At 36.8% G+C, this 24,525-nt stretch overlaps 1 long non-coding RNA gene across 16 annotated transcripts; it reads left to right on the top strand.

Annotated features, from left to right (window-relative positions):
- The first annotated feature begins 17,019 nt into the window (after positions 1-17,019).
- On the top strand, positions 17,020-23,453 carry LOC136208754 (uncharacterized). Of its 16 annotated transcripts, none has more exons than XR_010677265.1 (6): positions 17,020-17,311; positions 17,388-17,473; positions 17,884-17,991; positions 18,815-22,721; positions 22,980-23,017; positions 23,237-23,453. It is a non-coding gene; the product is annotated as an uncharacterized lncRNA (long non-coding RNA). The 16 variants fall into 16 exon arrangements; XR_010677268.1 differs by having other exon boundaries at positions 18,815-20,240; positions 21,855-21,926; positions 22,020-23,453; XR_010677269.1 differs by having other exon boundaries at positions 18,815-20,240; positions 21,855-21,926; positions 22,023-23,453.
- Positions 23,454-24,525: the final 1,072 nt, after the last annotated feature.

Below are 24,525 nucleotides of genomic sequence, written 5' to 3' on the forward strand. Positions count from 1 at the left end.
ATTTTCCTTGGTCATTGTAGATGACTTCTCTCGGTACACGTGGATCATCTTGCTGAGTAGCAAGGATGAGACCTTTGAGACATTTTCAAATTTGGTTAGAAAACTTGAAAATGATAAAGACCTAAAAATGGCTCACATCCGAAGTGATAATGGTGGAGAATTCAAAAACCAACAGTTTGTTGAATTCTGTGAAGCCAGCGGCATTGACCATAATTTTTCTGCTCCTAGGACGCCTCAACAAAATGAGGTTGTTGAAAGGAAGAACAAAACCTTGGTTGAAATAGCCAGGACAATGCTGAGTGAGCATAGGCTTCCAAAGTAATTTTGGGGAGAAGCTGTTAACACAGCGTGATATATTCTCAATAGGGCTCTTGTTAGACCTATACTAAAGAAAACCCCCTACGAACTTTGGAAAGGACGAAAGCCCAACATTGGATACTTTCGTGCCTTTGGTTGTAAATGTTTTATTTTAAACACCAAAGATAGCCTAGCTAAGTTTGACTCAAAAGCTGATGAAGCTATCTTTTTAGGCTACTCAACAAACAGCAAAGCATACAGAGTTTTCAATAAACGAACTTAAGTTTTAGAAGAGTCAGTACATGTTGAGTTCGATGAAACTAACCCTGCAGGAAGATATCTGCCGCTGACCGATGATGATCCACACTCAGTACCCGCTGATCAAGATACAGCCGCTGAGTCATTCCCTCAAGGGCTGACCAAAGGTAAAAGTGAACCTCAAATTGTTTTCACTGACCAATCTATACCTGCAGAGACTGTTGAAACACAGACAGGACAAGACATCAATCTACCAAAGGAGATAAGGATACCAAGAGGACACTCAGAGAGTGCCATTCTTGATGCCGCTGAGAATACCCTGATGACAAGAAATCAACTCAGGAGATACCTCAGCAACGTAGCCTTCGTCTCAGTTCAGGAACCTAAGAACTTCGCTGATGCTGAGGAAGATGAATTCTGGATGAGCGCAATGCAAGAGGAACTTGACCAATTCAGAAGAAACGATGTATGGGAGTTAGTGCCACATCCAAGGAGTCAGAAGACCATTGGAACAAGATGGGTCTTCCGCAACAAGCTGGATGAACAAGGAAATGTAGTCAGGAACAAAGCAAGACTTGTAGCTCAGGGCTACAGTCAGCAAGAAGGTATTGACTACGGTGAGACCTTTGCCCCAGTGGCAAGGCTAGAGGCTATTAGAATTTTATGCGCTTATGCAAGTTATATGAACTTTAAACTATTTCAAATGGATGTTAAGAGTGCATTCCTTAATGGAGTTATAAACGAGGAAGTTTATGTTAATCAACCTCCAGGGTTTGAGGATCCTAAATTCCCAAACCACGTCTATAAACTCAAAAAGGCTCTGTACGGCCTCAAGCAAGCACCACGTGCTTGGTATGAGAGGCTGACCAGTTTCCTGTTGACTAGAAACTATGTCAGAGGCAAAGCTGATACAACCTTATTCATTAAGAGAAAGGGTAAAGATACCATGCTGGCTTAAATATATGTGGATGATATTATTTTCGGTGCTACTAATGAGTCAATGTGCAAGGAATTTAGCAAGCAAATGCATACTGAGTTTGAAATGTCAATGATGGGAGAACTCAACTTCTTCCTTGGACTTCAAATCAAACAAGGGAAAAATGACATCTTCATCAGTCAAGCCAAATATGCCAAGGAGATATTAAAGAAATATGATCTTGAAAATTGCAAGCCAATATCTACTCCTATGGGCACTGACACTATCCTCTGCGCTAACGAGAATGGTAAGTCGGTAGACAGCAAATTGTATCGAGGTATGATAGGCTCTCTACTTTACTTAACAGCAAGTAGACCGGACATTCAGTTCTCAGTATGCTATTGTGCTAGATATCAATCTAACCCTAAGGAATCTCATTACATAGCTGTAAAAAGAATCCTTAGATATTTGCAAAGCTCAATGAACGTAGGTTTATGGTATCCCAACACTCATGGTTTCACACTCGTTGGATACACTGACGCTGACTACGGACGAGACAAGCTTGAACGAAAAAGCACCTCTGGAGGATGTCACTTCTTAGGAAGCTATCTTGTATCCTGGTTCAGCAAGAAGCAGGCGTCAGTAGCCTTATCTACCACTGAAGCTGAGTACATTGCTGCTGGACACTGTGTTGCTCAAGTCCTATGGATTAAGCAACAGCTTGAAGACTATGGTGTTCAAACAAAGACAATTGAGGTCAAATGTGACAACAAAAGTGCAATTGATCTATCAAAGAACCCAATTCAACACAGCAGGATGAAGCATGTCAGCATAAGACATCACTTCATTAGAGACCATGTACTCAAGGGTGAGATAAAGCTGACCTACGTCCCAACGGATAAGCAGCTTGCGGATATCTTCACAAAGCCATTGGCTCGTGAACAGTTCAGCATACTGAGAGAAGCCATTGGTATGTTTAATCCTCTTCAGTAAATTCCAGCTCTTAATATATATTCATACTGAGTGAATTAACATGCTGAGTGATCTATTATTTGCTGAGTGAATAGATGTATGCTAAGTGATTAATGCTGAATGAATGAATATCACATACTGAGCAAACATTTGCACCGAGTAGTTATTTCAAATTGAGAAATCATCCGTTTGCATAAAACTGACCACTCAGAAGATAAAACGCTTAGTATTCTAAACGCTGAGTATAAGATCCGTTGCATTTAATGCTAGAGCACGCGAATAGCCACCTAGGATGACGTATGCGCCGAATGTGTCATAAAAGCCAGGATCATTGTCGGTTGATAATCCCAAGGCAAAACTGACACATGGATTCGATAAGATCCACTCTTCACCGCTATAAATAATGGGAAAATCCCCATTTTTATCACTTTACACTTACCGAATTCTCAGGCATAAGCATTCTCTCTCTAAAAACTCTTAAGACTTCCAAAACCCTCTCTGAAGCTATGACTAAGATTTCAATGAACATCTCCGGTGCCGGTCACCCTAAGACCAGTTCCGATGAACCTTCTAAGCATACAACTCTGCCTGAATCGACTAAGACCACCACACCAAGCAAAGGGAAAGCTGGCCAAGCCACTTCTTCCAAAGAAAAGCCGACCAAAGTAAGAACCTATACTAAGGTTTTCGAAGACGTTAGAGAGTGGAAGATAGACTTCTCCAGATGGTTCTCTGAGGCTTTCGTAACAACCGAGCAACCATTCTGTGAATGGATATCAAAGAATGGGTGGACGGAGTTGTTCTCTATTAGAGACCCAACTTACCCTGACCTAGTAAGGGAATTTTACCACAATCTGCGGGTTGCTGACGACAACCAGGACTATCTGGTAACCGTGGTAAAGGAGAAAACAATCTTTGTCAACCCTACTTACCTTGCCAATTTGCTGAAATTGAAGAATGAGGGAACAAAGCTGAGGAGAACTGGTGATCATGAAGGAACTGGGTACGTAGCCACCTTCTGCAAACCCCCTGGCCATTCTGGAGAAATCTCAAGCTCTTCAATGGGTCAGCATCAAAAGATGGCACACTACCTGCTGACCAATTACATCTACCCCAAGATTAATTGCACCAGCTCAGCGACGAATTTCGAGCAATGCTTCATATGGCATATGCTGACCTACAAGCCCATCAATATGCCAGTTTTCCTAATCCAGAGGAGCACAGGAACTTTAAGGCTGGGCTCACTCATAACCAGAATCCTCATAGACCATCAGATTGATCTATTCGAGGAAACTCAGGCCCAAGGCTCTGAGATCACAGCTGCTGCGCTGCGTGCCTTGAAGTATAACCAACCGATTAAGAAAGGCAAAAATGCTGATGAGGCTGATGAGGAGACAACTGTCTCAAAGAAGGGAAAAAGGACAAAGGCTCCAACTGCCCGAAAAAGGAAAGCTGTTGGGATTCCTTCAAAGAAGGCTGAGCCTCAGGCCAAGAAGCTAAAGTCAGCTGCTCAAAAAGGTCAGGAGAGACCTAAGTCAGCTGAGAAGAGAAGCAGGCAAGATGAGCCTGATACAGAGGAAAGACTGGAAGCTGAGCAACCTCTGAAGAAGAAGAAGTCTTCAGAGCTGACCCCAATTGATGCTATCCCCACTGACATCATTGTTCCAGGTGATTCTCACTTCACACAGTGTCAAGGAACTGAAGCTGAGCATCAAGAAGATGATGTGGAACTGGATGATCACTTCATCACTCAGGTGGAAGAAGAATTAGATAACTCAGATCAGGATGATGAGGAAGAAGAAGAAGAAGAAGAAGAAGAAGAAGAAGAAGACAGCGATCAGGATGACGCTGAAGTGACAGCGAGTGAAGAGGAAGCTGCTGCCCCAACTAATGCTGAGTTGGCTGCAGATGAAGTACAAGAACAAGCTGACCAGCCCAATGCTGATCAAGAAGAGACTTCTCCTTCTCACTCAGGAGAATCTATCCAAGCTAATCCCACTCCTCCTCGCAGAAGAAGATTAGTAAAGGCAACTCAGAAAACAGTCATTGACCTCCCTGTTCAAAAGCCGACTAAAGATCCTTCTTCTCTTAACCTGAAGTTTTTCAGTAAGCAAACCCCTTCTTCTCAGCAAACTTCTCTTGAAAAGCAAGCCTCTGTTTCTTCACAAAAGGAACAAGCCGACTTAAATTGTCACACCCGACCCTAGACGACCTCAATCGGCATCGGGCGTGAAATAAAAAGATCGTAATCAATACTTAAGAGTTTCCAAATTATCCAACGCCATTATATTACAATTGAACTGCCAAAGTTCTAACCATAATTCTCAAATTCATTTTGTTCAATATAAAGATATATTGAAACCAAAAACATATATGTATATATGTAAATCAACCAAATTAAGCCTTAAATCAACATAATCAAGTAAAATCTGAAATTCACATAGAAGCATAATCAATAGCTTCATTTGAACCATAAATTCCCAATAAAAAGCAAAATCGTGAAAAACCTCAATTTTATAAAATTCCTGCATAACCCTAAAATATCAATTTTTGAAAATTCTTTGATTATATATATATGTATACCTAAAACTCAACATATAGGTGATAGTTACTTACCTTGGCTACTAATTCAAGACCACAAACCCGTTCAATTCGCCTCTAAACTCTGTCTAAGCCATTTCCTTCCAAACACTGCCGAAACTCAAAAACTCTTCGGCTAGGACTTAGATCTATGTATAAGGATACTATGGTTCCAATTTCAAATGATTCGGACGGTCGAATCTCCGTAAATCAAAGAAACGGTGGAGAAACGGTCGAAGAACGATAAAATTTACGAAGAATGAAAGAAGCAGAGAAAAGAAAAAGAAAAAGAAACAGATAATGATCCATCTCCCCACCTCTTCGCAGATATGTAAATCCATATTGGCAAATATCCAGTTTGGTCCTCCATTTTTATATAATCTTTTAATAATTACCTTAAACTTTTAATTTATACATAAACCCATCAAATTAACCCCAAATTTTTCCTATAGCACCAAATTAACTTCACACACCTAATAATTATAATATATACTAATATCAAAATATAAATTCTAGAAATTTATTCACGGACGTGACATAAATGCTTCCATTAACTCTACAAGCCAAATCGAGCAAGTTCTCGTCAATGTTGCTGCTCCAAGCACTGTGCTGACTCAGAACATTCCTGCCCCCGTCAGCACTGAATCCATTAGGGTTACTACTTCACCAACCATAATTCCTGCCGATCAACCATCTCTTCCAGAACACCAAGTGCAGACTGAAAACTCCATTCCAATCACTGACCACGTCATCACTCTGACTCCTCCACAAACTGGTCATACTGAGAAAACTAGGCAACCTGATGAAGGATCCCTCAGCTATCTGCATGCCACCGAGTCTGGTAGAAAACTCATCAACTCGGTGCAGTCATTAATTAAGGACATTCATCAAACTGCTGAACCTACTGCTGGGTCTAGTGGCAATGCATCAACTTAGCTGTCCCAAGTCTCTCAGCTCTTAAATGAGGTTAAAGGACTGAAGGATCTGCTAAGTGATATGATCTCAATTCAATCACATCAGCCCAAGCAGGACTCAATAACTAAGCTGGCTGAGCTCCAACTGACAACGGTTCAACATCTTAACACTCTTCAAAGCCAATTCCAGGCCTTATCAGCTACGAATACTCAGTATGCAACTTCTGATGAAGTTAAGATGCTTTTTTCCCAGCTTCACACTGAGCAAACCAAGACCAACAATCAGCTGGCCTCCTACTCTCAATGCTCGGTAGAGCAAATTAACGAAGCAGTTCGTCTGCTGAATTTAAATAAGCAAGAGATGGACACTGACCAAATGAAGCAAAATGAGATACTGGTCAACTCCCAAAGGATCTTCACCCATGTGCGTCATAACAATATCCAGTGTCAATATTATGACTCAGCACTGCTGAAGACCTTTCATCAAGTTTTTGCTGCACTGACAGATTCAATTACTTGGGTAGGTAAGTCTCAAGCTTACATACTGAGCCTGCTCAGCGCCGCTGAAATCGGCATACCAAAAGAGGTCTTGAATGAAGGCGTTATTGTCTTTGACGGCATTAATGAAAGTGCCGACAAACTTAAGGAGCTGACCGCCGTACTGACCACCTCAGTCTTAACCGACTCTTTTAGAATTCCTGCTCCTCCCGATGCTGACAAAACGGGGGAGAAAGAACAAGCTAGAACTCAGCAGGAGGCTCCTAGAAGCAGTCAGTCTAAGCAAAAGAAAAAGAAGTAGAAATGGGCTAGCTAGCTTAGTTTTGTACTTAGTCTGTAGTCTCTATGTTCTTTTATGCTCATCTTTTGCTATGTATGCTGACTACTTTATTTCAATACAATACTTGCATCTTTTATCCTAACTTGAGTTATTTCATACGATGCTGAGTATTATGTTATTATGTATCTTCAAATACATCAACTACGTTTAATGCTTATAATACTTGTTGATTGTATCCAATGCTGATAATATGTTTGACATTGTCTTGTATGTTTATAAAACACTGTCTCATAAGACCCATTGAACAAAATGATTACTCAGTGCTCTCTATGTTACACCTTCCGCTTAATACTGAGTAAAATAGAATATGTTCCATGAGCTGACCTATATCTGAAAACTGACCTTAGACTCACTTGATTAAACCTTGAGTAAAACTAAGTCAGCAGCTCAACCCTGACGGGGGAGTTTGCTAAGTAATAATAGGTCAACTATCATGGGGGAGCTCAACACTGAGTTCCTCGCTGAATAGTTTTGCCAACATCAAAATGGGGGAGTTTGTTGAAACACCTTTCCACATGATTTTGATTTGACAAAATTATTTAAGTAAAACTAAATATATTCTAAAAACACTAAGTTTAAATGCTTTGATTTATTTAACTAATGTGTTTGTTCAATGTTGAGTTATATTGTTTATAAGACATAAAGACTAAAAGGCTTAAAGCCCAAATACGGAAGTCAAAGCCCAAGTCAAACAGATCAAGACAACTCGGCCCGCGTGTGCAAAACGATGTCGTTATGTACAACACGCAGCTCAGCGGAAGAAGGATCCAGAAGACCTTCGTTGAACAACTTCGGAATGAAGCTGCTAAGTTGAATCGACAAAGAGTACAAGACAACAGCTGAGCAAGAACAACTTCCAGACAAAGTGTTTCCACTTTGGGTAAAGTTCAGAAGACACATGACGCTGTCTAGTTGACCTTACCATAAATGGAGAGACATTCTGCCGAACTGACTAAAAGCTGACCGAGGACAGAAGATACTCAAATCTGATTGGCCGAGAGCTCTGAGCAAGACTGAGTGACAACGACAGGAAGCCGTTTCCCTCCAACGGTTATTTCGAAATTCGAAATGACTGATGCCTCAGACGTCTCTATAAATAGAGCCCTTCAGTTGCTTCATTTCAACATAGAACTTGATCAAGCCATTACGCTGACCAAAAATCTACTCAAAGTTCTGTGAAGAAAGCCAAAGCAAATTCTTACACCAAATTATATATCTTTCGTGTAAAAGTCTAGAGTGATTATTCAATCATCTAAGGTGTCTTAGCAATTGTTGTTTAGGACAAATCTTTATCATTTCTAGAGATTAGAAAGGAGAGGCTGAGTACTCGGTTATAGTACTCAGCGAGAGATTAGGAGTGAGTAGAGGTATAGAGGAAGGTACTCTTGTTATACTCAGCTTCTAAGTTGTAAAAGGTTTGATGTTCTACCGTTAAAGAGCTCAGTAGAGAATTCGAAAGCTCGGAACGTGTCCCGAGGACAGGACGTAGGCTTGGAGGCCGAACCTGGATAAATCTGCTGAGTAACATCTTTCTAACCTTAAACTCCTTAATATATATATTGCTTGCTTAAACAAAACTGACCAAGTAAAGAGGTCACGCTGAGTTGTGTTGAATTGAGTATCTGAGTTCAGGAATAGACTTAAGTGCTATCTCCTGACTCAAAGAAAGAAGCTGACTTAGTCACCAGTTGACTAAGCTAGTGTCTTAATTTATTCAGCGCGATGTGTAATCATTTTTCAAAGAAAAAGAAGTCAGTCTTAACGTATTAAAATTTAAAGTAGTTCCTATCCCCCCCTTGGAACTAACTTGTTACGTTATAAGGGACCAACAATGACACCTATACTTTCTACATACATGTTTGCTAAATTTCAATGTCTTAAAAGTGAATAAAATATTATAGTAAATATGAATGGAAGCTAAGTTGTCACGTACGTGTCTAAATTTTTAGAATTTATATCTTGATAGTAATATATATTATAATTATTAGGTGTGTGATTTTTAATTTGGTGTTATAGGAAAAGTTTGGAGTTAATTTGATGGTTTTATTGTAAATTAAAATTTTAGGGTAATTTTTAAAAGATTATAGAAAGATGGAGGATCAAACCTGATATTTTCTATATTTGAGATATATATCTCAAATCGTTAGGCGGTGATCACATCTCTTTTCTTTTCTTTTTCTAATCCTTTCTGATTCATCAGTTTTCTCTGAACCGTTTCTTCACCATTTCTTTGGTTCACGGAGTTTCGACCGTCCGAATCATTTGAAATTTAAAACATAGCATCCTTATGCATAGTTTTAAGTTCTAACCGAAGAGTTTAGAATTTGTGGTCTTGTGATGATTATAAGGAATCTTGATAATTTGAAATAACTTTGTAATCTTGAAAATGGTTTCGGAAGGAAATTAAGATATATTAGAGACTATGAATTTCGTGGACGAAATTTATTAAGATGGGGAGAATTGTCATGTACGTGTCTAAATTTCTAGAATTTATACCTTGATAGTAATATATATTATAATTATTAGGTGTGTGATTTTTAATTTGCTGTTATAGGAAAAGTTTGGAGTTAATTTGATGATTTTATGTGTAAATTAAAAGTTTAGGGTAATTTTGAAAAGATTATAGAAAGATTAAGGATCAAACCTGATATTTTCCATATTTGATACATGTATATATATCAAATCGTTAGGCGGTGATCACATCTCTTTTCTTTTCTTTTTTTTCTTTTCTTTTTCAAATCTTTTCATCAGTTTTCTCTGAACCGTTTCTCCACCGTTTCTTTGATTCACAGAATTTCGACCGTCCGAATCACTCGAAATTTAAAACATAACATCCTTATGCATAGTTTTAAGTCCTAACCGAAGAGTTTTTGAGTTTCAAAAGTGTTTGGAGGGAAAACGTCTTAGCCAAGGTAAGTAACTATCAACTATATTTTGAGTTTTATGTATATATATATATATATATAATCAAAGATTTTTTAGAAATTGATATTTTAGGGTTATGCAGGAATTTTGTAAAATTGAAGTTTTTCACGATTTTGCTTTTTATTGTGAAATTATGGTTCAAATGAAGCTATTGACTATGCTTCTATGTGAATTTTAGATTTTAGTTGATTATATTGATTTAAGGCTTAATTTGATTGATTAACTTTGGACTTTTTATTGATTAAGGATTAATGTTTTGGAGAATTGAAAAATTGTGAGCTTGATTATGAACAAGTTAAGTCAGGGGCGGATGTAGGGGGGTTCAAAGGGGGCATTTGCCCCCCTTCATCCCATTAAAAAAAAATTTAAATCCAAAATTAAGGGTTAAAGTGTAAAAATACCCCTAATGTTTTGGGTCAGGAGCAAGTTTATCCCTAACGTCTAAAATTGTACAATTTTATCCCTAATGTTGGAAGCCAAGAGCAATTTTACCCATAACGTTGATAAATTGGGTCAATTTGAGAAATAATTCATCAAACTGTCTTCTCGGTCATGAATAATAGTGTCTGAAATTGATCCAATTTATCAACGTTAGAGGTAAAATTAGTGCAAAATTACAAAATTGATATGCACGGGATATGAAACTTTTATATAATTTAGATAAATAAATAAATCGATATATTTACTTTTAAGTAATTTTATATCATGGTATGAAATTTTTTTATGTTATGTATATTTGAAATTAATATATAATTTTTATTGATAATTCAAATTAAATTAATTTTGAAAATAATTGATTTATTATATATATATATATATATCTATCTATCTATCTATATCTATACTAAATCTGTAGTTATAGATGCTGATGTGTCGTGTTTTAAGCTATTATTTGCTGATGTGTCAATTTTCTAAACCCTCCCATTCTCTCATTCTTTTCACGGTTTACTTTTACAAATTACAGTAAAACCTCTATATAAGAATACACTTGGGACCGGGCTATTTGTATAACAATTGGGAGGTTATTACTAAATAGAGTTTGGTATAATAAAAAATTTCAAACACATAAAATAATACCACTTGAAATTGGTTAAGATTATCATACGCATACATAGTTTATATATAATGTATAATAATAGACATTAATGGAACAAATTAAATATTTAGAATTTCAATTTAGAGTTTAGGTTTTCAATATATATAGATAATTGGAAGAGTTTTATGGGAAAAATGTAAACATCAACGAGAATACTAAATATTTATAATTTCAAGTTGTAGTTTGTGTCTCCAACTCATAGATAATTTCAATAGTTGTTTTTTAATATTTTATAATTTAGTTTGAATTCTTAATATATATATATATATATATTTTTTTTTTTGGTAGAAAAGGAAAAGAAAAACGAAAAACAACAAACTACCCAGGAATTAGCCTAGGGAAGCTAACCCCAATCCTATCTTCTAAGAGAAGATGAGAGATGAAACTAGGGGAAACAGGAAGGGTAGTAATGCCTAACGTCCCTTCATGGCCCGCCGCCGCCAAGCGATCAGCAACACGATTCTGCTCTCTAAAAATGTGTCTGAACTCTACGAACTCAAAGGAGGAGCAAAGCCTTATAATAGCTTTGATGAGGTTGCGACTGTTAAGACCCATAGAATGATTCTCAGAAATCATTTTGATTGCTTCCAAATTATCAGACTCCACAGAGAGCCTCTTAACACCCAGCCTTTTAGCAAGATTGATTCCAGTAAGAATAGCCCAGAGCTCCGCAGAAAAGGAAGAACCCAACCCTAAATTCTGGGAGAACCCAGAAAGCCAGACGCCCCCTACATCTCTAAGCACACCTCCAGCCGCAATCTTACTGTTACTGAGGCAGGAACCATCAGTATTCAGCTTCACAACCCCCTCTCTTGGCCTGCTCCATCCCACGAGATGGACATCACAACACTGAGAGGCTCTGGCAAGGGACTCTCCTTTGAAACTATCGATAATAGAGAAAAGTTTTTTCGAGAAGAAATCAGCTAAGTTTGTCATAAAAACAGTTTTATCTCCAAAAATCTCCTCGTTTCTCCATTTCCAAACTTGGTGACAGATAATAGCAAAGAAAATGTCACCATGCTCCATGTATGGAAGCAACTTTCCTCTAACACCATCAGAGAACCAGTCGACCTCAGAATGTGCCATAAAGGAAGAGAAAATATGGTGTGGGAGAATTTTCCTCCAAACCTCTTTACTATTAGAGCAATCTCTAAGAGCATGGCACAAAGTCTCAACATGGCCTCTGCATCTACTGCAAGCTCCAGAATCAGCCAAGTGCCTTCTGTGCCTATCCGAATTAGTAAGAAGCCTGTCCTTAACGCCCAGCCACAGGAAACTCCTAATACGGAAAGGAACTTTAAGGGTCCAAATCGACTTCCACACATCCGAGGGAGGATCAGATCTAAAGAGAGAGAAAGCTTCAAAGGCCGATTTGCAAGAATAAACTCCATTGTTAGTCAGCGCCCAACAGTGCCTATCCAAGTCTTCCTCTTGATTACTCACCTTCACTCCCCGCATTCTAAGGAGAGTCTCAAGGCTAAAGAAAGTATCAAACTTTGACCAGATCCAGTCCCCTTCCGAGTCAACCATATCGGCAATCCTCCAGTTGCGTATATCACTAGGCGGGGGGGAAGAACACACCTCAATTAACGGTTTATCCCCAATCCAGTTATCAAACCAGAAACTAATGGACTTACCATTCCCCACCTCGAGGCCAACTCCCAAGCAGAACTCATCAAACACAGCACTAAGTCCTTTCCAGAGGAAGGAACAATTAGCAACTCTCTCTTTCGGGCCCCCGAAGATTTTGTCTTTCCGATACTTACCACAAAGGAGGCGAACCCAAAGAGAGGAGGGGTTTTGCCACATACGCCAAAGGAGTTTCATTAATAAAACTTTATTATTGTCCTTTGCTTTCCTAATACCCAGACCCCCAGAATCTTTAGGCTGGCAAACCTCACTCCAAGGCACAAGATGGATCTTCCTGCCCTCCGCAGCTTCCCCCCACAGGAACCTACGGTTAATCTTGTCAAGATCATTAAGCACAGGATCCGGAAGCTTACAAGCCTGCATGATGTGATTGGGAGCAGCACAATTAACAGATTGAATTAACGTGAGGCGGCCAGCGAGAGACAGAGTCTTGGCTTTCCAAGTGGCACACTTCGAATTAGCTTTATCCAAAGTCTCTTTGAAGGAGCCTTTAGACACACGCTCACTATGGAGGGGAACGCCCAGATACTTCCCAAGAGAATCAGTAAGAGGAATACCTGAGAGATCACTTAATCTCTTACAGACTCTCTGATTCATATTCTTAGAGCACATCATCCTAGATTTCTGGATATTAAGCTTCTGCCCAGAGGCCGAACAAAAACAATCCAGAATATCCATAATGACTCTCAACTGCTCCTCATTACCCTCAAGAAAGATAAGGACATCATCTGCAAAGAATAAGTGAGTCACCTGGGGACAGAAGCTGTTGATCGCCACAGGGTGGAAACTCCCATTATCAATCGCATCCTGAATCAGGTGAGAGAGCCTCTCCATAGCAATAACAAAAAGGAAAGGGCTCATAGGATCCCCCTGACGGATTCCTCTGCCCGGGGAAAATTCCTCCGACATATCCCCATTGACCATAACTTGAAACACAGGAGAAGAAATACATACCTTAATTAAACTTCTCCAGCTGTCCGGGATTCTAGCTCTCTCAAGGCTCTCCATCAAGAAATCCCAATTAATACGATCATAGGCCTTCTCTAAATCCAGCTTCAGAGCCACAATGCCTTTCCTCCCCTTCCTAATCTTCATCATGTGGACCATCTCTTGGGCGATCACCACATTATCCATCATTTGTCTACCAGGCACAAAGCTACCCTGATTCTGACAAATGATCGCAGGAAGAATGCCACGGATTCTATTAGCCACAATCTTTGTAACAGTTTTGTAAAGAACATTACAAAGACTGATAGGTCTCATATGCAAAAAGGAAGAAGGCTTATCAATCTTAGGAATCAGAACCAGGAGGGTTCTATTAACCAGCTCAATATCCTTCGAACCACTGAACACCCCCAAGACAAAATTATAGATGCCTTCCTTCACTACATCCCAATGCTTATGGTAAAAGCCCGCCGGAAGACCATCAATCCCAGGAGCTTTAGAAGCCCCAATGCTGAAGATAGCTTGGTCAATCTCTTTTCGGGAAATAGGTTGAAAGGCCTCCTGACTACAATCCTCACTGATTAAAGGAAATGTAGCAATAGAGTGAGCCCTCTCCAAAAGAACAGGTTCCTCTTTGAACAGCTCTCTGTAGAAATCCAGGGCTAAGTTCCGAATAACCTCATCTTCATAAACCCAATCACCATTAGAATCCTTAATGGCCTCAATTCTATTTCTCTGCCTTCTGATCAGGGTAGAGAGATGGAAGTATTTGGTATTACGATCCCCATCTCTAATCCAGGACTTCCGAGACTTCTGGAACCAAAGGAACTCCTCCTGCCTAAGCACAGCCTCCAGCTCCTTCTGAAGGGTTCTGAGGAGGCCCTCAAGGCTATGATCAAACCTCCCCTCCAACCTGCGTTGAATGCCCTCCATCCTCTTTAATAACTTGTTCTTCCTTCTGATAATATGCCCAAACACATTCCTATTCCACCCCTGCACCTTATTCCTGAACCCTTCAGCAGCTTGCAGTACATACGAATGAGGTCTCCAACTCTCATGAACGAACTCTTTAAACTTAGGATGGGACTCCCAAGCCAACTGATACCGGAACGGTCTCTTACCCCTAGGATGCTTACCTCTCAAAAGTCTAAACAAAATAGGACAATGATCCGAATGACAGAACGGGAGGTTCAACACAGAGCACTCGGGGAAGGAAGTTAGAGCTAAAACATTAGCGTAGACTTTGTCCAATCGAACAAAAGTATTATTACGCTTCCAAGTGAATTTATGACCAGAAGCCCCCAGATCGGAAAGCCCACATAAATCCATACTATTCTTGTGATGCAGACAGCGATTAACATAATGATTGGATCCCCCTCTCTGATCACTCATAAAGGCGATATCATTGAAGTCACCCGCCACAAACCAGGGCTCCGAAATGCTGACACTCATAGAATAGAGAACCTCCCAGAGCCGTTTTCGATTAGACAAGATAGGGTCAGCATACACAAGGGTAATAAAAAAGGAAGTATTGCCGGAAATACTCACTTTACAATGAATGAACTGCTTATCCATGCTAAGAATATCAAAATGAATCCGATCTGGCCTCCAAAAAAGCCAAATCCCCCCAGCCCGGCCAGTTGCCTCCGATCTAACACAGTGCCAGTTCTTAAACTTCTTAACCACCTCATCTGCTTTCTCACCACTAATCTTAGTTTCCAAAAGAGCAAAACAAGATGGATTAAACTGTTTAATAAGATCATTAATATGGATACGGGTAGCCTTGCTAGCCGCACCCCTAACATTCCAAAATAACAAATCCATAGAAAGGAGGACAACTGACCACACCCCTACCCTAAGCTAGGTATTTACTAGGGGCTCCTGAGAGCCTTACCGAGGTACCCCCGGGCCCCCTCTTATCTGGAAACGCCAAAGTGTTAAGGCCACTTTTTTGTTTTCCTTTAAGCTTTTTCATATTAGTTTTGTTAACTCCCATAGATTTCCCAATCCCAGGATCAATACTAGGAATAGGAATACTAACCTCATTTGAATTCTTCATCCTTCTAGCTGCAAGGGTCAGGGTCCCCCCCTGGGCTTCATCCTTAGAGACAAAAAGTGGGTTCACAGATTCAACCACCTTCTCGACTGGATCTACAGACTCTAATCCTGGAATACTCTCATCCATATGATTCTCATCTTGGTCTGACTCTTGAACTTCCTCAATCATCAAGGCCCCAAATCTGGACCCAGGCAAGGCTACTGAAGAAACCCCAGCCTCCTTTCTAGCTTTGAGGACAGGCTTCTCCTTGACATTTGGAATAACAGTAGCTTTAGGAGAAAGGGACTTAGAATTTGTGTTGATATCAGGAGGACGATTGTGAACCACTGCAGGTTGATTCCTACGTCTAGCGGGCCTCTTTGCCACCATCCAGGGACCAAAGTTCCCTTCATACCCCTGGTTCCCTCCAGTAATCCGCACACTACTCTCAACCCTCTCTATAACAACCCTCTCCCTTTTAGGGCAACCCTCCTGAGAATGACCATACATGCCACAATCATAACAGATGTTATGTAAACCTTCATACTCAATAAAGAACACTTTATCCTGAACACAGAACTTAGAAAGTAAAGGTTTAGCCAGATCAACATCTATACATACCCTAGCAAACTTACCCCTAATGGCCCCAATTGTAGTCTTGTCCACATGGTGGACCTTACCAACCAAACCTCCTATTTTACTCAGAAAGTTTTCACTGTAGTACTCAATGGGAAGGCCCGGGAATCTTACCCAAGTCAAGATCCTGTTAACCGAACAGTCGTGAGGATTAAAATTAGGAACCCAAGGCCTTAAGGCCAAAACATGATTGGAAATGATATATGGGCCTCCCTTGATAACCGAATTATAATCCTCAACCCTAGTAAATTTAATGACATAGTAGTCATTTTCCAGGTCAGTAATACTGACTTTACCTTTCCTTGCCCACTGCGCTTGTATTCTTTGGGCAAAATAGTTAAAACTAATTCGCTTACCCAGGACAGTAACAATCAAAGACACCTTCCACTTCTCTCTAAGCTCACGCTTCTCTGCAGCGGAAAGTCTAATGACCGGACAGAGAGGATCCTCCTGGCCATTATCTTCCTCATCAGAATCCGAGAACATATCATCAGAATCTCCCACCATTAAAACTTCCTCTAAAACCGGCTCTTCCTCAGCCACCCCCATGACCGTGTCCTTCCAAGAGTTTTTACCAATCTCGCTCATCTGAACCCTAGGTCTGGGGGAGACCGTCTTCCCATGAGCTACTCCTACAACACCCACCCTTCCCGAATTATTAGAAACATCCAGACCCGAGGCAGCCTGCCTCCCCGTCGTAGCCCCTGCCTGCCCCTCACAACCCGGAGGAGAGGATCCCGCGCAAGGCACTGCGCCGACAGCCCCAGCCCACGGGACATAATTATTACTATATAGAGACATAATTTCTAAAGGTGGGACTTGAAAAGTATATAACAAATAACGTTTGGGAGGTTATTCCTATTTATAACTGGCCCAAATTGGAACCGAGTTTTTTTATAATAAAATAGAGGTTTTATTAGAGGTTTGACTGTATCTAACTTTTCAACACACGGATCCACTATTCTTCTACCCACGTTCTCATTCTCGCTCCATCAAAACGCACGTACCCCTGGGATCAGTTTGCTCTTTCTGATTTCTGAACTGGTATCGCTTTATTCTTATAAGCTATGACGGGTTCAATTAGGGATTCAAACTTCAACGATCAGATAGAAATGTGAAGTTCCTCCCTCTGCCCATCACTTTTCTGATTCCCAAATACAGTTTGGGATCACAATATGTACCTTATTCAAATTGTGTTAATGCACAGATGTAGATCAAAATCTTCACCACCCATGGTTTGAGCAAGGTTTGTTTTATTGTAGGTTTGAGTGTAACAACAGATTGTTTGCAGTTTCATTTATTATCACTGTTTTATTTTCCAGCCGTAGAACAGCTTCATCTTGCAGGCCTATTCTTCAATTGATACGATTATCAGAGTATGGAGACTGGCTAATTGCATCGAATTTTGGTAATTCAAACTTTTGCCGAGCTTGAACATTAGTTGACTGTATGGTAAAGGTTTTGTTTTAGTATGTTAAAAATATTTTTTTTTATCAATAAGAATAATTAGTTTCAGATGTTTTTTTTTTTTTACTTTGATTTGGTAACCTTCATATTTAAATTTCAAAATGAAAGATGAATTATTTCATTGTTGTTGTTGGGCTTGGGAATGATTTGGATATGGATGATATGAGTATAGATACCCTGTGTTAGTTTGTTCCTTTCCAAATGCCAGCAGTTTGAGGAATTGGTTTCTTTATCATTATAATTTCTCCTCAGCCATTGTTCGTACCTTTCTTTTAATTGAGAGTGCTATGGCATATATAACTAACTTACTAATGCCTTTTTCTTCCATTAATTAGGCTTTCTTTGCTGCAGATTTGGTGCTATAAGTTCAATTAGCTAGCTTCGGTTTGATCAGATTTGGTGCCATTGTTTTCCTTCGTTTGATCAAATTTCAAAATGCATATTCTAAGATTGTTTGAGGTAGCTTCTGTTCCTTATTAATGTTTATTGTAGGTATTTCTAATTGCTCATTTACAAATTTCTTTTGATGTACCATGAATAGATAATAAACCAGACAGGTTAAAGATTGATTTGTATTTAGGCCTGCTAATTACAACATATTTAGTCTATAATATATCTAGCTTATGAGTTCATATGTAGCTACTTTTAGCTTGACTGTATATCCCAACATCTCAAACAAGAGATCTTTAGCACTCATAAGTAAGCTAACTGTTGTTTCAACAATTACCCTTTGACTCTGAAGGTATATTACACTTTTCCTTTTTCTTTTTATGGTTGCATATCTCTATTTTCGGTTTTCTTTGAAGATCACTTTGACGAGGAAATCCACAAAATGCTGAATTTTTTAAGTCTTTGTCTAGAAGAAAGAAAAGAAATAAGTTGATTTTTGCAGCATTTGTTGGATGTTAGATAATTTCCGAATTTTTATGAACTCTGAATTCTGAAGACCTACATGGAGCAGAGAAAATTACATTGAAGCTACATATCTTTCTATTATAGATATACAAAAAGTTAAAACAAAAGGATTCATAGATTTTGGTAAATATCATGGGAATTGAGAAAAGAGAACCAAATTTTCTTTTAAAATATAAATGTTTTTGGTAAATATCATGGGAATCGGAAGAGTCAAAATACATTTTGAATGCTGCATACTGAATATTGTTTTAATATAAATTACCACAATGAATAATATGCCCTTTCAGATTTGGATGTACTACATGTATTGATTGATATGTTGGAACACAGATAGTGTTTGAAATTGATTGGGTTCATTTTGTTCTAGGTTGTTCATTTTATTCTGCAGGTTCAGCTCTCGCATTCAAGGGATGTCTAAACTGATTGGGCATTTTTTGTGACCTTTAGGCTGTTGGTGTATTTATGGCATTTAGGTAATTGAGTTGCGAGATGTGAAATTGTCAAACGGATATTAAAGAGGTATGAGTTCCAATTAATGTATGATTTTACCCAATTCAACCATATTGGGTTTTCCTTTTTCCTGGTCTTTCATTTTCTAGCTTATTTCTTTAAACTCGCCAGATTTGAGATTGTTATCCGGTTTAGTGAATCCTAATGTATGCTCGCATATTCTACTAATTGATGTAATGTTTCAATTCTATTGTTCTTTTGTATTAGAGTTGCTAAGTGAAGGGAAATAATGTTTCGATTCTATTGACTTTTTTCTATTAGAGTTGCTAATAAGTGAAGGGAGATAAAGAATTTAAAATTGAATATATTACTTTTTCTTTGCTGCTAAATTAGAGTTGCTAACTGATAGAGTTTGTTTGACTGCTAAATTCTATTTTATTTATATAAGCCATAATTTTCTTTAGAAACATAATTTTAAACTAAAGGCCTTTTAAGCATGTTTCTCTTACTCCATTTTATATTTTGATCTTTCTTTTTTGTGTAGAACTGATCACTTGCTATACAATGTTAGAAGGAAAGGATTTACAATATCACAAAAAAATAATATGCGAGGACTTCCTGATCTGTCTCTTTCTAAACATCATTTAAGGATACATCTCACTTGCTGGTTTTATTTCCATTTCACTATTCTATTTGAGTTCCTCATATTGTTTGGTTAGCGTTTTACAGCTTCTGTTATCAAGCTCATCTGACTATATGTAATTGCTATCTTGGTATGTTTTCATAATTGAGTATATAAATTCAAAAATTACCATTATGATTTTTGAAGTGAGATTTTTTTTGTAAATTAGCCCAAATTCATTATACATGCTATATAGTTACATGATGCAGTAGGTTGGATCACAGTAATGAGATTTTACTTTGGGTCCATGTTTGATTTTATTTCATGTTTTTGTGTGTTCTAATGTAGTGGGTGTTCCTTACTATTTTGTTCTTTGAGTAACAATGCTTTTTTTTTTTTCCAGTAGTTAACAACTCAAAATTCAAAAAAACGTAACAGGAGTGTTAGACCCTGAAAAAACAGAAATTTCGGATATAGTCCATATATATGATTTGGAAAATGTTCAGAAATTCTATTACGGCAACTTCGAGATAGGTACTCATAAAAATAAAAACCTTTAAATTCATCTTGCAAATACTATTATAGAAAAGTTTACCGAGGGAGATCAAATTTATGCACATTTTTTTTATAGTTTATAACAAGTTTGTTCTCAGTATCTCGGTGGTAGCAATGGCTAGACTTGCTGCGGAAACTTTGCAGTATCACAAAGTGGTTGGTCAATGTATTGATCTTTTCACTCTTCACGTGTTTAATTTATTCCGCAGCTCTATCTTTTTTTTAGATTTAATGTAGAAGATTTTGATTAATTAAATTTGTGCAGAGGCTTATAAGTAGTACAAAACCACAACTTAGCAAAGAGGAATAATAAAATCTTACTAAGGGATTGTAAGTAATTACTTATGTAATTGGAAATAAATTCAGGATTGAAACACAAGATTTTATGATAATATATAACGGCTGTGAATAGAAAGTATGTATTTGTTTTGGGTATTATTTTCAAAGTATCTGATAAAAAACAAGATAATTCATGAAGTATTAATGGAGCTACATCAAACAAGGCTACTATTTTAGAATGCATCTAAGTTATTGAAGATGCTGCATAATTTTCTACAATTCTATCTTTTTATTTTATTTTTAAATTTACTGAAATATTATTCCAATTTGTCTAAATATGTATAAATTCCAACAAATTTTTGACCAAAAAATGACACCAAATATGAGTTGTTTTTTACAAGTCATTTTGTTTAAGTATGTTGTTGTAAATATTTAATATTTTGACTCACCGTTTTTTGAGTTTAAGCATAAATATATACACCTATTTTCTAGGTAATGGTAAATTGTCTTGCCCTTAATATTTGTAATCTGAGGTAATTTAGGGTTCAGGTAAAAGTTCATCTATGGATACGATCAATTAGGCCTAACATTGCTCCTGGTTTGAGCCTAAAATTTTACCTTTTTTATTTTAAAGGTATATTTGCATTTTGTTTTTACGTGTGTCTATGCTTTTGAAATCTATAGAAGTAAAACAATAAATGTAAATTTGAGGTTGAGGAAACTTTTTAGTTTTTTTTTTCTCAGAAAAGAGATTGAGAAAGCAAAAAAATATTAAAGTACAATATTAATATTAATATTGTTATTGTTTTCATGTATTTAAAAAACAAATATTTAAGAAAAAGCAATATTATTTTACAAGTTATTGTTTAGAGGTAGCAAGCTTATAATAGGTGCTATGGATTTTCGTATTTCGTATTTCGTATTTTATTTTTTCTTTATTGACACTAATAAAACATATAACTTTTAGTTATATACGAATTTCTTGAAGTGTGGTACAGAGATTACCTTTTGAAATTGGAAAAAAGCGGTTAAAATTATTTATTATATTTAATTATATTATTTTAATATAAATATCTGATAATATTTATATTTTTTCAATTAATAATTTTTACAAATAGATATGTTAGTAAAGAAATAAAAAAAAATCCGTGCATTGCACGGATCTAAAACTAGTATATATATAAATCAGTAACTCTAATAGGTCAGGTGTCATTCTCTTATTCTTTGAATGTTGAGTTGTCATTTTCTTGTCTATTTTCAGTATTCACGAATTGAATTCATTTTCAAAATTTAATAATTTTTAGTCCCACGATCCTGTCAACTGCTTCTCTCTCAAATCCAAAATTGTCCGTGCCTTCTCTCAAATGTCCAATTTCCTAAACTATTTCAATTTCTCGAAATTAAATATCCAAAACCCTCCACTGCCGTTATCGTTTCTGCCCATTTGATTCACCTGGTTCACTCTCTCTCGGTTTCTGAGTCATGGGTTTCCTACTTTCAGTTGTAACCATGGTAAGCGAGCCAGTGTACAATTCCTTCCCGTTTAGTGCAAAATGCAGCAACAGAATTTGGGGTAACTCTACCATTTGATTGAGATTTTTATTTCTTTTTCTGGTTAGGTTTTGGATATTTCATGTTAATGTAATTTAGAGGTTTTATGTTCCAGCAGTTCAAGGCAAAAGAGATAAGTGAAGAAAGCTTCTCCTAAATTGACTCCTACTACAAGAGATTTCAACTCTATTGGTGATGATGATTCTGAGATTGAAGAAATTGATTGGATTTCGGCAGTCAATAAACTCAAGGGTTTCTTTCTACTCAAAAACCCTTTTTATGCTCTTTTAAACTATGCCCAATTTGATGATGTACAGAACCAGGTGAATCAATCTTTTCATTTCTTTATCTTTTATATGCATTGAATTATTCTGAAAAATGTTCTATGTGAACTGAAGAACACACATAAAATGGGGCTCATTAAGATTGGGAATTTCAGATTTTGGTTGAGGGACGACCGAAATCAAGAGCTTCTATTCTTAATCGGCCATCTTCTCTCAATGCTCTCACTGGTCTTATGGTTTATTTTACCTTTAACTCTACTTTCTCTTTGTATAAAAATGTTGTTATGTTTAAAATTGATTCCTTTTGCAGATAATTTGGGATGATGAAATTTGAGTTCATAATTTTAATCCTTTTGTCTTGATATGTAGCTAGGCTTACGAGACTGTATGAATCATGGGAACAAAACTCAGATTGGAAGAAATTACTATCAATTTCGTCCCAATTTCAAGCTTGGGATATTAGCTTTGGTGGAAGCTCTTGCTGGTTAAATTCCTAGCCTAATGAAACTCAGGCTTCCAAATTTACTCAATAGGTACTTTATCTTTTCTGCTATTGCATCTTTGCTTTTTATATATATTTGCTCATTTCTGTTGTTGAATAAGGTTGTTGCAAATTAATAAGCTATGCCTTTTGTAATTGCTATATTTGTTCGTATTGGTCATTATATCTTTCTTTTGTATGATATAATCAAATCTTTGTATATCATAGATGTTTGTTTGTTGAAAGGTTGAGCATTATCCTCTCCATTATGCTCTTTTTGACTTCTAATGCTATGTATTGATAACTACAGGCTTCAGGGAAAGTCTCAAATGGTTAGTAGTTCTGAAGGTACCAGAGCTCTAGCAAATAGATGTAGGAAGCTAATTATTTGATTAGCAGCTTATGTCTGCTTAAAAGAGCATTTTAAGTTATCTTCTTAGTGTTCAACGTTTCTTTGGGTGTTCTGCAGTGAGCCCTAAGCCTGAAAGTGATGTTAATCCTTATCTTCTTGGTGTTCAAAGTTTTTTCTTTCTAATTTTGTAATTTTTTCTTTTGGGTGTTTTGCAGTGAGCCCTAAATCTCGGCTAACAACAATTCAGTTTGTTAATAATGTACATGTCAAGTAATTGTGATGCATTGTGCTTTGAGAGGCATTAATGTATTATTATATGAGTCTCAAATTAAGGAATTAAGGAATATATTGAAAGAAACAATCTTGTAATTTTTGACACCTTTGTGTTTCCCGATTTTAGTTGTTCATGCATCTTCTATTTCTTCAATTGGAGATATCGGTTTGAAAAAAAAAAGAAAAAAAAAACATGGATAAGGTAGCGAGAGGTATAGAACCTAGGTAACGCCAGAAATGGATCTGAAAGATGAAACTATAACAACCATTGTTTAATAAAAATAAAACAACAACATAATTGAGAATAAAAATAACTACAACATATGAAAAAAATCGAATAGTTACCTTCAGAAATATAACAACTATTGTTTAATAAAAATAAAATAACAACACAATTGAGAACAAAAATAACTACAACATATGAAAAAAAAATCGAATAATTACCTTCAGAAATATAATACTATCTATCATGGCCAATGAATATAATAGTAGAATACTATCTATCATGCTTTATATAGAAGTTTATTTGTGACTTTTGGATTTTCTTTGCTTTGTGTTTTTTCATCTTCCTATAACTCTTATTTTCTTTTATTATTTTAATTAATAGGTTAGTAATTGTTTAATATATTATAAATATAAATAAGTTATTTTTAATTAATTAAATCTTTTTAATTTTGATTTTTTACTACGTTGACAGCTCATCAAAAAGACATCTAAAACACTTCTTCTCATTTCTCTCTGTTTCCGCTATTATATATAGTATAGATAAATTATAAATAAATATAAATGACTTTTCAATTTTCATTATGTTATTATTAATTAATTAAATCTTTTTAATTTTGATTTTTTACTACGTTGACAACTCATTAAAAAAGCCATTAAAACACCTCTCTTCATTTTTCTCTACTTCCACTATTATATATATATATATAGTATAGATATGGGTAAATTATAAACAATAATTAGCATTATTTTACTAATATTAAGAGTCCTACTTGCAATTATAAATGTACCAAATCATTCGAGATCTTAAATTCAAAAGCTAAATATGTCCCCTAATTTAATACTAGCAAAATAGGACCATAGACATATAATTTGCTTAAAGATGGTAATATGTTATATATAATTCTATCACAAAAAAAAAAAAAAAAAAAAAGAAAAAAAAAAAAAAGACATTGTGTAACTAGAGCAGTAATTTAAATGGGTACAACTGTGTATTGAGAGAATTTAC

Source organism: Euphorbia lathyris, chromosome 10 (assembly GCF_963576675.1).
Source record: "Euphorbia lathyris chromosome 10, ddEupLath1.1, whole genome shotgun sequence".
NCBI lineage: Eukaryota > Viridiplantae > Streptophyta > Magnoliopsida > Malpighiales > Euphorbiaceae > Euphorbia > Euphorbia lathyris.